Here is a 13,746-nt window from a genome sequence, read left to right as displayed (position 1 = left end):
TTTGTTGTTCAAAAGTGGAACTAACTTTAATTTGTATGCAAACAATAGAATCAGGAAGAATAATACATATATAGCATGCAACTCATTTCACTGAACACATTTGTGCAAATAAATAATCTCTCTGCAGTTCAACCAATTCCAACAGCATAACATTAGAGACAGAACATTTGGAAATGATACAGAAATTTCAGATACTAATGATTTAAAGAGGAGTACAGATGAAGATCGGGGAAACTGAACATGGTGTATACACAAAAATCCATTTCGCAATTGGAATGCCTCATTCAGGCAATTACATCTCTCTCCCTCAGTCTCAAATGGTCTTCTTCCCATTCGATTTTCTTTTACTCTCTGGGCCACCCCCAATAAGCAGTTCCCTTCCCTCCCCAGTTTAGCCTCATGCCTTCCTTTACACTGGTATGGAATGGTATCTTTCTAGTACGTTTGATTTTCGATGAACACACCGCGCTGGTTTGTGACCAGGTCGGCCAGTTGAACCTCACAGAATATGAGTTGCCCGATTGTTCCATATTAACAGCCCAAATCAGGGAGCCCTGGCTGACAGATAAGTGTGAGCATGAGAGATGCTGACACCCTGGCAACTATCTCTGAATGAGGCAGTGCTAAAGTTGAAGACAGTTCATTTGTAAATAAAAGTTGAATTGGAGATCGACACTGGCCTCCGTGTATTTAAAATACATCTCCAGCACTAGGTTTGAATATTATTGTTATCCTTTTGTTCTCAAACATCTCTGTGTGCAGTGATCAGCAGGGTTATAACATGGAGATGTGGGAACAGGTTTGTTTAGATTCCCTACAGTGTGGATACAGGCCCTTTGGCCCAACAAGTGCACACCAAACCTTGGAGCATCCCACCCAGACCCACGCCCCTGAACACTACGGGCAATTTAGCATGGCCAATCCACCTAGCGTGCACATCTTTGGACTGTGGGAGGAGGCCGGAGCACCTGGTGGAAACCCATGCAGACACAGGGACAAGGTGCAAATTCCACACAGACAGTTGCCTGAGGCTGGAATTGAATCTGGGTCCCCAGTGCTGTGAGGCTGCAGTGCTAACCGCTGAGCCACCGTGCCGCCCCATATCGTGTTGCTTTTGCACAAACTTTGATGAAGAGGAAAATGCCACTGATAATGGGAACTGCAGATGCTGGAGAATCCAACATAACAAAGTGTGGAGCTGGATGAACACAGCAGGCCAAGCAGCATCTCAGGAGCACAAAAGCTGACATTTTGGGCCTAGACCCTTCATCAGAGAGGGGGATGGGAGAGGGAACTGGAATAAATAGGGAGGGGGGGGATGCGGACCGAAGATGGAGAGAAAACAAGATAGGTAGGGAGGAGAGTACAGGTGAGGAGGTAGGGAGGGCATAGGTCAGTCCAGGGAAGACAGGCAGGTCAAGGAGGCAGGATGAGGCGTGGCTTGAGGTGGGAGGAAGGGATGGGTGAGAGGAACAACATGTTAGGGAGGCGGAGACAGGCTGGGCTGGTTTTGGGATGCAGTCGGGGGAAGGGAACAGCTGGGCTGGTTTTGTGATGCAGTCGGGGGAGGGGAAGAACTGGGCTGGTTTTGGGATGCAGTTGGGGAAGGGGAGATTTTGAAGCTGGTGAAGTCCACATGGATACCATTGGGTTGCAGGGTCCCCAAGCGGATTATCAGTTGCTGTTCTTGCAACCTTCGGGTGGCATTATTGTGGCACTGCAGGAGGCCCATGATGGACATGTCGTCTAAGGAATGGGAGTGGGAGTTAAAATGGTTCGCGACTGGGAAGTGCAGTTGTTTGTTGCGAACCGAGTGGAGGTGTTCTGCAAAGCGGTCCCCAAGCCTCTGCTTGGTTTCCTCAATGTAGATCGGGTCAGGAGTGAGGGGGCAGGTCACTGTGAGGGGGTCAGGACTGCAGGGGCAAGTCACTGTGAGCGGGTAAGGACGGAGAGGGCAAGTCCTTGTGATTGGGACAGGACTGAAGGGGCGAGTCGCTGTGAGTGGGTCAGGTCTGCAGAGAGAAGTCGCTGTGAGCAGGTCAGGACTGCAGGGGCAAGTCGCTGTGAGCGGGTCAGGATGGAGGGGGCAATTCGCTGTGAGCATTTCACTCAGTCACTGCGTCCCATTTCACTCAGTCACTGCATCCCATTTCACTCAGTCACTGCATCCCATTTCACTCAGTCACTGCATCCCATTTCACTCAGTCACTGCATCCCATTTCACTCAGTCACTGCATCCCATTTCACTCAGTCACTGCATCCATGCTGCATGGCCCATGCTATGTATAAATGTGGCATAAAATCCTTACTTGTATGTTCATTTCTTCTTGTAATAACATGTGGCATCAGTAGCATCCTTAATCACTTGCATTTCATCGGAAAGCCTGGTACAAACACCAGATAACATGACAGTCCGAACAGAACGCTTTTTCCAATGCTTTCAACATATAGTCATGTGTGTCTCAGTGAATAAAAATCCTCCTCATTTTACCGCAATTAAATAAAGGGAGTATGTCTGAAAGTCGTCTCATCCGAAGGAAAACAGATTTGCTCCAGGAAAGCTGCTAAAATATATCAAGAAAAATATATATGAAATGATTCTAGAAATTTCTGCAACACAAAGATCAAAGGAAACAATAGTTTGATGAACACACTGTTAAGTGTTGCACTTACAAATCACATTTTGGAAAACGAACCACACTGATTTTCTACTTTATAAAAAAAAATTGTTCCAAGTCTTCATTATGCAGCACTGCAGTGAACTGAAAAGGTGTAGACTTTTCACCTGCATAGAAAGTATGTGCCGAAGTTAAAACAAACAAAAAAAGCCACTTCTGTCCTAAAAAGACAATATTATATTTCAAAAAGGCAGCAAAGTTGGAGAATGCAGCATCATGCTTCCTGCAGAGATCAAGTTTTTTCTGTGTCGTAAAAAACAAAAGAACTGTGGGCACTGTAAATCAGCAACAAAAGCAGAACTTGCTGGAAAAGCTCAGCAGGTCTGGCAGCATCAGTGAAGAGTGAGATCTGAGGAAGGGTCACAGGACGCGAAACATTAACTCTGACATTGTCTACGTCATAGTGAGTTACGTCTATTGCTTCAGCAAAATCCAACCAACTCTGAATGAAAATCAATGCTTCAGAAATATCCAAAACATCCGCTGTCCCCGTTGTGGCTTCCTCTACATTGGGGAAACGATGCAGAGGCTTGGGGACCGCTTTTCAGAACACCTACGCTCAGTTTGCAAGAAACAACTGCACCTCCCAGTCACTAACCATTTCAACTCCCCCTCCCATTCCCGAGAGGACATGTCCAACCTGGGCCTCCTGCAGTGCCATAATGACGCCACCCCAAGGTTGCAGGAACAGCAAATCATATTCTGCTTGGGAACCCTGCAGCCCAATGCTATCAGTGTGGATTTCACAAGCTTCCAAATCTCCTTTCCTGCCACTGCATCCCAAAACCAGCCCAGCTCGTCCCCGCCTCCCTAACCTATTCTTCCTCTCACCCATCGCCCCTCCCACCTCATACCGCACCCCTATTTCCCCTCATCCCGCTCCCTTGACCTGTCCGGCCTCCCCAGACTGACCTATCCCCTCCCTGCCTCCCTACCCATACTCTCCTCTCCACCTATCTTCTCCTCCATCCATCTTCCATCCGCCTCCCCCTCTCTCCCTATTTATTTCAGAACCCGCACCCCCTCCCCATTTTCTGAAGAAGATTCTCGGCCCGAAACGTCAGCTTTTGTGCTCCTCAGATGCTGCTTGGCCTGCTGTCTTCATCCAGCTCCACACGTTGTTATCTCGCATTCTCCAGCATCTGCAGTTCCCATTATCTCTCCAAAACAAAGACTGCTGTCTTTCAAAACCCAATCTCAGATTTTGAAGATAGTCCTGACACTGAAAAAAATACCAAATATGTATAAAGAGGAAAATTGGAGGTGAAAACATTCAAAAAATTTTCATTGGCACAACAAATGTTCCAACTGTAAAAGCAGGTTAAGCACCTGTATATAAGGAAACTGTACTCAAACTTTAAACACACTTACAGCCAACAAATGTGAGAAATATCCATTTCTTGCTGGATTACCAATTTTGCTGTTGGGAAAATAGGCCTAGGCTTAGCAATGTACATTCAAACAAGATAGCACCCTCTCAGAACTCAACACTCACAGTTGTAGAGTTCTGTTTTCACAGGTTGGAGTATAATAGCATCAAGCACAATACACCAAATCTTCTTTGGTGCCTTTTCCTTCCATAAAACTGCTTTTAGTGGATGTGCACAGAATTCATTTTATGCACATTGAACAGTTGCTAAGTTCAAGACGCCAGTTCCAGCACTTGGACTTGCATCTGCTTCATCATCAAAACAGAACAAAATAAAGACCCACTCCTTGTAAGTCACGTTTTCCATTTTTAGTGACAAGGTGAAGTGCGAGAACTGCTCACTTGATGTTAAAATCTCTTAAGTATGTACCTATATATTTCAATTCTGTGAAATATGTGGAATGAGTTCGAGAGAAGGATTAATTTTGTTGCGCTGGGAGAGAGCTGGGACAGATAAAATAGGTTGAATGGCCTCCTCCCATGCTAAAAATGTCCATAACTGTTCTTGGCCCTGCTAAATTCAAGTGGCCATCCTTTCATTGTGACTGTGAGACGCAGCATGTTACGATAGATGGCATAATGAAGAAATCCTTTGTTATTAATGAACTTTTCAGCACTCGGCATTCTTCCGAAGTCAAATGTTCGATATGTACCTGTTGCGCTGACTTGGTTCCAAACAGTTATAATGTGGAGGTGCTGGTGTTGGACTAGGATAGACAAAGTCAGAAGTCACATGACATCAGGTTATCATCTGACAGGTTTATTTGAAATCACACAAGCTTTGGGAGTGCAGTCCCTTCATCAGGTGCGGTCAGGGAGGAAAACACACAGTCACACAATTCATAAGCAGACAGATCAAAACATCATACAACTGGTGCGAGTGGAGTGTCAGATAATAAGTCTTCATCCAGGATGTTTGTTGGTTTGCAGATATTTTGTTGAAGAAACACACAACTTGTAGTTACAGTCAGTGTGGTATCTTATAAATTCTTGCTTTTGAAATAAAGGTTAAAACTCTAAGACAGATTCTGAACACAAGCCTCGAAACTACAAGTCAGAGTCTGACCTGAGATGTCACCTTTTGTACATTCCTGTTGCGTTGCCTGATTATCATGACAACACAGCACTGACATTGACTTTATCAACGCATAATGAGAGGCATAGACAGAGTTGATAGCCAGAGACTATTTCCCAGGGCAGAAATGGCTAGCACGAGGGGTCATAGTTTTAAGCTGGTTGGTGGAAAGTATAGAGGGAATGTCAGAGGCAGGTTCTTTCCGCAGAGAGTTGTGAGAGCATGGAATGCGTTGCCAGCAGCAGGTGTGGAAGCAAGGTCATTGGGGTCATTTAAGAGACTGCTGGACATGTATATGGTCACAGAAATTTGAGGGTGCATACATGAGGATCAATGGTCGGCACAACATTGTGGGCTGAAGGGCCTGTTCTGTGCTGTACTGTTCTATGTTCTATGTTCTATGTTTACTTGCCTCTAACACTCTTGGTCAAGATAACAAAGTGTGCAGCTGGATGAACACAGCAGGCCAAGCAGCATCTGAGGAGCACAAAAGCTGACACGTTGGGCCGAGGCCTTTCATCAGAAAAGGGGGAGGGGGAGAGAGTTCTGAAATAAATAGTGAGAGAGGGGGAGGCGGATCAAAGATGCATAGAGGAGAAGATAGGTGGAGAGGAGACAGACAAGTTAAAGAGGTGGGGATGGAGCCAGCAGAGGTGAGGGAGGGGAGAGGCCAGTCCGGGGAGGACGAACAGGTCTCCGGGGCGGGAAGAGGTTAGGAGGTAGGAAATGGGGGTGGGGTTTAAGGTGGCAGGATGGGATAGGTGGGCTGGTTTTGGGATGCGGGAGGGCGAGGGGTGATTTTGAAGCTTGTGAAGTCCACATTGATACCATGGAGTGCAGGGTTCCCAAGCGCAATATGAGGTGCTGCTCCTGCAACCTTCAGGTGGTATCGTTGTGGCACTGCAGGAGGCCCAGGATGGACATGTTACCTGAGGATTGGTAGGGAGAGTCAAAACAGTTCGCGACTGGGAGGTGCAGTTCTTTAGTGCAAACTGAGCACAGGTGAAGCGGTCCCCAAACCTCTGTTTGGTTTCCCCGATGTAGAGGGGGCCACAATGGCAACAGTGGATACAGTCTACCACATTAGCAGATGTGCAGGTAAACATCTGTTTGATGAGGAAATTCTTCCTGGGGCCTGGGATGGGGGTGAGGTATCGGGACCAGTGAATTTTAAACATTGTGATGACAACATTTATGGATATGCAGGGAAAAGTGCTGGGTGGAGGGAGTGCTAGAGGGGAGTGTGGAGCGGATAAGGGGGTCACCTAAGGGTGGTGGGAAAAATGTCTTTGGTGGTGGGGTCGGATTGCAGCTGGCAGAAGGGTCGGAGGACGACGCATTGAATCCGGATGTCGGTGGGGTGGTACGTGAGGGCGAGGACGACACTGTTTTGGTAGTTATTATGGGGTGCGGGTGTGAGGGATGAGTTGTGGGAAACGCGGGTGACACGGTCGAGGGCATTTTTGACCACTGAGGAGGGGCAAGTTCCGGTCCTTTAACAACCCTCAACAGTTTCTCTTTCAATTCCTCCCACTTCCTACAGACAAAGGGGGTGGCCAGGGTAGCCAAATGGGCCCAAGCTATGCCTGCCTCTTTGTAGGTTACACGGAACGCTCCCTCTTCCGTACCTACACTGGCCCTCAACCCCACCTCTTCCTCCGTTACATTGATGACTGTACCGGCACTGCCTCGTGTTCCCACAAGGGGCTCTAACAGTTCATCCACTTCACCAACACCTTCCTCCCGAACTTGAAGTTAACCTGGACAATCTCTGATACCTCTCTCTCCTTCCTGGACCACTCTATTTCCAACCACTGAGAAACAAATATCCATTTCAACTCCACCAATTCCCACAGCTACCAAGATTACACCTCCTCCCACCATATTCCCGCAACACTTCATCCCCTATTCCCCATTCCTTTGCCTCTGCATCTGCACTCCCAGGATGAGGTATTCTATTCCCGTATATCTCAGATGTCCTCATTTTTCAAGGACCACAACTTGCCCCGCTCTGTGGTTGATAACGCCCTCGACCGTGTCTCCAGCATTTCCTGCAACAAATCCCTCTCACCCCACCCCGCAACAACAACCAAAACAAAGTCTCCCTCGTCCTAACGTACCACCCCACCAACCTCCGGATACAACGCATCATCCTTCGAAACTTTCAGATTCTCTGGGAGGCTACGGAGGTGGTGGCGGAGCCTTTGGCCTTCATCTTTGAATCCTCATTGTCTACAGGTTTAGTACCAGAAGGCTGGAGGGTTGCAAATGTTGTGCCCTTGTTCAAAGAGGGCAGGAGAGATGACGCAGGTCATTTTCAACCCAGTGAGCCTTCCGTCTGTTGCAGGAAAAGTTCTGGAAAGGATTATAAGAGAGAGGATTTATAATCATCGAGCAAGCACCAATTTGATGGGAGATAGTCAACATGTATTTGTCAAGGGCAGGTCGTGTCTCACAAGCCTCATTGAGTAATTTTGGAAGGTGACCAAGCACGTGGATGAGGGTCGGGCAGTTGACGTGGTGGACATGGACTTCAGTGAAGCCTTCGATAAGGTTCCACATGGTAGGCTATTGGAGAAAACATGGAGACATGGGATTGAGGGAGATTTAGCAGGTTGGATTAGAAACTGGCTTTGGCTAAGGAGGCAACCAGTGGTGGTTGATAGAAAATATTCAGCCTGGAGTCTGGTTACTACTGGTTTGTCTCAAGGATCTGTTTTGGGACCACTGCTGTTTGTCATTTTTATAAATGACTTGGACGGAGGCATTGGTAGATCGGTAAGTAAGTTTGCAGATGACACTCAAGTCGGTGGAGTGGTGGACAATGTGGAAGAATGTTGCAGGTGACAGGTAGACTTGGATGAACTGCAGAATTGGGCGGAAAGCTGGCAGATGGAGTTCAATGCGGATAAATGTGAGGTGATTCACTTTGGGTTGAATAATAGGAAGGCAGAATATTGGGTCAATGGAAAGATTCTTGGCAGTGTTGCTGTGCAGAGGGTGTCCATCTATGTCGATCCCTGAAAATTGCCATCCAGGTTGATAGTGCTGTGAAGAAGGCTTCCGGTGTTTTAGGTTTTATTGGCAGTGGGATTGAGATCCAGAGCAACTGTCCAAACAGCTGGTGCGGTCTCATTTGGAATATTGCGTACAGGTCTGGTCGCCCCATTACAGGAAGGATGTGGAAGCATTGGAAAAGGTGCAGAGGAAATGTTGCCTGGTCCGGAGCCAAGGTCTTCTGAAGAAAGGCTGAGGGACTTGGGTGTGTACTCATTGGAGAGAAGGTGATTCAGAGGAGATTTAATAGAGACATACAAGATGATCAGTGGATGAGGCAGGGTGGACAGTGTGGGTCTTTTTCCGAGGATGATGACGTCAGCTTGTATGAGCAACAGTGAGGGATAATAGATTTGAGATAGATGTCAGAGGCAGGTTCTTTACTCCGAGAGTGGTAAGGATGTGGAACCCCCTGCCTGCCAATGCAGTTAGCTCAGCCACATTAGGGGCATTTCAATAGTCCTTGGATAAGCATATGGATGATAATGGGATCGTGTAGGGGGATGGGCTTAGATTAGTTCACTGGTCCGTCCACATCATCGCAATGAGCAAAAAAGCACACCGTTGTCTCTACTTCCCAGGAGACTAAGGCAATTCCGTGTGCCCACAAGGGCAACTTTCATTGATGTACCACAGAAAGCATCCTATCTGGATGCATATCACAGCACGGTTCCTCTCGCAAAACAATCCATAATTATTATGGCTCCTGCCTTTCTTCTTCCAGGCAGAATTGGTTCTGCTTTGTCATAACTAATTTGGGAGAAAATCCACGCTCAGTCTAAGTTAATTCTTCCAACAATTCAGATACCATGGAATACTGAGCAATGAGTTGGTATGTGAGAAAAAGAGAGAGAGAGAGAGACAAAGCCAGAGGGGTTGGGGGGGTGGGGGAGGGAGACAGAGACAGAGAGAGAGAGCGCGCGCGCGAGAGCGAGAGAGAGAGCGAGTGAGAGAGAGATGGGCGATGAGGGAGAGAGGGAGAGACAGACAGACAGAATAGGTGACACAATGTGAGTGTGTGAGCGCCTGCATCAGACAGTGAGAGAGATGTTGCTGAGGTGGAGATAGTTGAGAGTGTCGATCACCAACAATCTCTCCTGGTCCACCCAGATCGTCGCAATGGGCAAAAAAGCACACCAAATGTCTCTATTTCCCCAGCAGGCTAAGGTAATTTGGAGTGTCCGCAAGGTCAACTTTCATTCATGTACCAGAGAAAGCATCCTATCTGGATGCATGTCACAGCATGGTTTGGCAACAGCTCTTCCTCAGACCACAAGAAACTACAGAGTCATGAACACAGCATAGTCCATCATGCAAACCAGCCTTCCATTCGTTGATTCCACCTCTACTTCCCGCTGCCTCGGGAAAGAAACTGACATAATCAAAGGCCCTTCTCACCCGCCAATTACACTCTCTTCTCCCTTTTTCTGAAGGGAAGATGTAAAAAAAGTTTGTATACATGCGTGAAAAGATTCAAGAACAGCTTCTTCACCGCTGTTATTGGACATCTGAATAGGACACTGAAAAGCTTAAATCTAATTTTGATCTTGCTCTCTGTGCATCTTCTCTGTAGCTGTCACTATGTTCCGTTTCACTCATGCGCCTTGTTTGATATCACCTGTCTTTCCTGCATGCAGAAGAAAACTTTTCACTGTACCTGGGCACATGTGACAATGATGACTCAAATCAAGATAATAAAATGTGAGGCTGGATGAACACAGCAGGCCAAGCAGCATCTCAGGAGCACAAAAGCTGACGTTTCGGGCCAAGACCCTTCATCAGAGATGCTGCTTGGCCTGCTGTGTTCATCCAGCCTCACATTTTATTATCTTGGATTCTCCAGCATCTGCAGTTCCCATGATCTCTGACTCAAATCAAATTGACTGTGTGCAAGAGAGAGGTGAGCATATGATTGTGCTCAAGAGTGCAAAGACAGTGCATGAAAGTGTGTGTGTGCGCACGACAGAATGTGTGTGCCAGTGACTGTGCTTGAGAGTGTGTGAAAGGGAGTTAGCACAAGAAGGGAGTGTTACAGCATGCATGAGGGAGTGAGTGTGTCTGTAAGTGTGAGTGAGCTTGACAGCAAGTGAATTTGCAAACCTAAGTGTGTGAGGGAGAGATTTGTGGTAGTCTGTGTGTACTTGAGAGTAAGAGCATTGGCAAAAGATCCTGCGACAGTGCATGCAAGTGTGCCACAGTATGTGTGCAAGACCGTGTACGACTGTGTGATAGTAGGGAGTATGAATGAGTGAGAATGTGACAGAGTGTGTTCGTGAGAGACTGTGTTCCCGACTTTTTTTTGTGTGTGTGTAGTGTGTTTGTGCATGAGGGACAGAATATGCATGTGCAACATCGTGTGACTGTGAACCTCTGAGATAAAGACCACGAGAGCAAGAGCGAGAGAGCGAGCGAGAGAGAGCGAGCGAGCGAGAGCGAGCGAGAGAGAGAGAGCGAGCGAGAGAGAGCGAGCGAGAGAGAGCGAGCGAGAGAGAGCGAGCGAGAGAGAGCGAGCGAGAGAGAGCGAGCGAGAGAGAGCGAGCGAGAGAGAGCGAGAGAGAGAGAGCGAGCGAGCGAGAGCGAGCGAGAGAGAGCGAGCGAGAGAGAGCGAGCGAGAGAGAGCGAGCGAGAGAGAGCGAGCGAGAGAGAGCGAGCGAGAGAGAGCGAGCGAGAGAGAGCGAGCGAGAGACAGCGAGCGAAATTAGAAATGATGAGTGGTCAATACCTGGAGGAAATAAAGAACAATGTGTGAGTGTTAAGAGAAGCCGCTGGATGTAATATGGAGGCTATTGTTTTATTGATTGTACTAAATGAAAAGCAAGTGTCACCTCTCAGTGTCAGTGGACAGGAGATGCGCATTAGAGAAGGAGATATAGTCAGCCTTGTGAGAGACAGCAGACAAGTGGCAAATGCATCGAAACTGACATTAAAGCTTTCTTGTCAATGTGTAAAGAGGTGAGACAAATATGACGAGTCAATATTGTACCTTTGCACTCAGTAAAATCATAGAATCATGAATCAGAGAACCCTTACAGTGTGGAAACAGGTCCGTCAGCCCAACACGTCCACGCTGCCCCTCACAGCATCCCACACAGACCCATCCACCTATAACTCACCTAACCAACACGTCACTGAACACCTTGGGAAATTTTGCATGGCCAATCCACCAACCTTGCACATCTTTTGACTGTGGGAGGAAACTCGAGCACCCAGAGAAAACCCATGCAGGCACATGGAGAATGTGCAAACTCCACACAGAAAGTCACCAAAGGGTGGAATTGAGACAGCGGTGTTAACCAGAGCCACTATGCTCTATATTATGCTCATTCAGCTGCAAGCATTTTTTCTTAAAGAAGGGAAACTTACCATCGTCACAGGACGAGAGTGGTTTCAATCTTCAATCAGCTTTGAGAACCTTATCCATATCTGCCTTCACAAGGGCAAGGTGATGGTTATGGTGTGAGACCGGTTAGTATTCAGCAGCTCGCCGTGCAAAACATGAACGGCACTTTCATTGCTTTTTCCCTAGGGGCATAACAGAAAGACATGAACATGAAAAAATCCTGAAATCTTTCTCCAATTTCAATCTCAAAGGGACCATCCGTTCCTCAAAAGTCATAACCAAACTGAACATGGGCCTCCTGCAGTGCCACAAATGATGCCACCCCAAAGTTGCAGGAACAGCAACTCATATTCCGCTTGGGAACCCTGCAGCACAATGGACATGGCTGACAGCTCTGTCAACCACGAATGCAAGGAATGCTCAGTTGAGGAAGAATGCAGACATTTCGGAATCCCTCCAGCAGAAGATGATATCATGAGAACAAATGGATCTGTCTGGACAGTCCTGTTTGTAGATTTTGGGAAGTAAGACTCTATTGTTTGTCATCAAGGATATGGTTGAGTGATCATATTCAGACTGAAGAGACCAAATTTGTGAGGCTGGAGAATGGGTGCAGAACCATGCCTCTCGGAATTCCTGTGCGTGTCTATGCTTGGCTTGGGTACTACGGTTACCTTGTCGCAGTGTCCTCTGAGAGGCGTGATTCTCCACCCATAATGCAACCAACAAACAGATCCAATTGGACCCCCACACACAAACCCATACAGATCAAAACCGGAAATGACAGTACTCATGGTAACAGACTGGACAGTGTCAATTCCAGACAGAGTAGAATAACATCGTTTCATTGGAGGCTGTACCGATGATGTCACCGATCATGGTGACGAAACGTCTGAATGAGAAGAAGCCAGCTCGGCGAGCAAGTCAACAACCTCAATCAGAGAACTGGCTGTTTTGAACTACCTTGTTCAAGAGTTTCAGTTTTGATTTTGAATGTTAAATCTCGCTCCCACATAGGGATGGAGGATTACTGTTAACAGCTGCATTCTAACTAATTCATATCGAATCATTATTGTTTTGACCAGTCTTCGGGTCAGGCTCCCTCGGTGACTGAGTCTCCCAAATTGTTAAGTTCCCTCGTGAAAGACTCCCCTTCTTTACACACCCAACTAGATCCACCTCAGTTGGTACGAATTAAGCTGATTAAAAAGGATCTTTGGGTTGTGGATACCTTCCTATGTTTCAGAAGGAGTCAAGATAACTCAGGGTGACACGGTGACTCAGTCGTTAGTAACGCTACCTCACAGCACCAGGGACCTGAGTTCCATTCCAGCCTCGGATGACTGTCTGTGTGGAGTTTGCACATTCTCCCGTTGTCTGTGTGGGTTTCTGCTGGGTGCTCTGGTTTCCTCCCACAGTCCAGAGATGTGCAGGTTAGGTGGATTGGCAATGCTGAATTACCCACAGTGCCCACGGATGTGTAGGTTAGGTACATTAGCCATGGGAAATGCAGGCTGACAGGGATAGAGTAGGGGAATGGGGATGGGTCTAGGTGGAATGCTCTTTGGAGGGTTGCTGTGGGCTTGTTGAACTGAGTGGCCTGTTTCCACACTGAGGATTCCATAAAACTGGCTTCTCCTGAACTCGTGAGAGAGTGAGTTTATCAATTGCTAAATGCAAGAAGTCATAAAGCACCACAAATATGCACAAGTTAGAAAAAAGAATTTAGCTCAAAAACCATAAAAGTTAAGAGGGATACGGATACTTCAGCCTTTGGATTGTTTGTGAAGAATAGAAAGTGGGATGTTGTGGCCACTAAGTTGGGCGATCCCCGTAATGTTGATATGAATTCAGCAGTTAATTTTGAGATTCTTGTTGAATTTCTTTTGACCTTGTTTCCCTTTTGACATTGCCCAGGTTTGCAGAGCTCAGAGCAAGAGATTTTCTTTTCTTCTTAACTGCAGCATTGGGCGATGAAACGGCTGTCCCAGAGCCGTGACCTCCCCAACTCCTGAGACCACACGAGCACATTCGCCCAGGAATACACACGGACTGAGACGAAAGAACTATCGGGATAACAATACTCAGCGTGGTACTGGAAAAGGCAGCATGTACAAACAGAAAACAGCTGTAAATAGTGTCAAGAGGTGAAATCAAGTGATAAAGC

The 13,746-nt window shown here is 47.1% G+C and overlaps 1 long non-coding RNA gene across 1 annotated transcript in view; it reads right to left on the bottom strand.

Annotated features, from left to right (window-relative positions):
• LOC132207687 (uncharacterized) overlaps positions 1-13,746 on the bottom strand; it is a 220,050-nt gene continuing 206,304 nt past the window's right edge. Inside the window, exons 2-3 of the long non-coding RNA XR_009443704.1 lie at positions 11,603-11,761; positions 1-3,900 (exon numbers count right to left, since the gene is read on the bottom strand). This is a non-coding gene — a long non-coding RNA (uncharacterized LOC132207687). The remainder of the gene's footprint in view (positions 3,901-11,602; positions 11,762-13,746) is intronic.

This window comes from Stegostoma tigrinum, unplaced genomic scaffold, assembly GCF_030684315.1.
Source record: "Stegostoma tigrinum isolate sSteTig4 unplaced genomic scaffold, sSteTig4.hap1 scaffold_123, whole genome shotgun sequence".
Lineage (NCBI taxonomy): Eukaryota > Metazoa > Chordata > Chondrichthyes > Orectolobiformes > Stegostomatidae > Stegostoma > Stegostoma tigrinum.
Note: the sequence above shows the minus strand (reverse complement) of the source record. Positions and strands in the feature narration are given on the sequence as shown.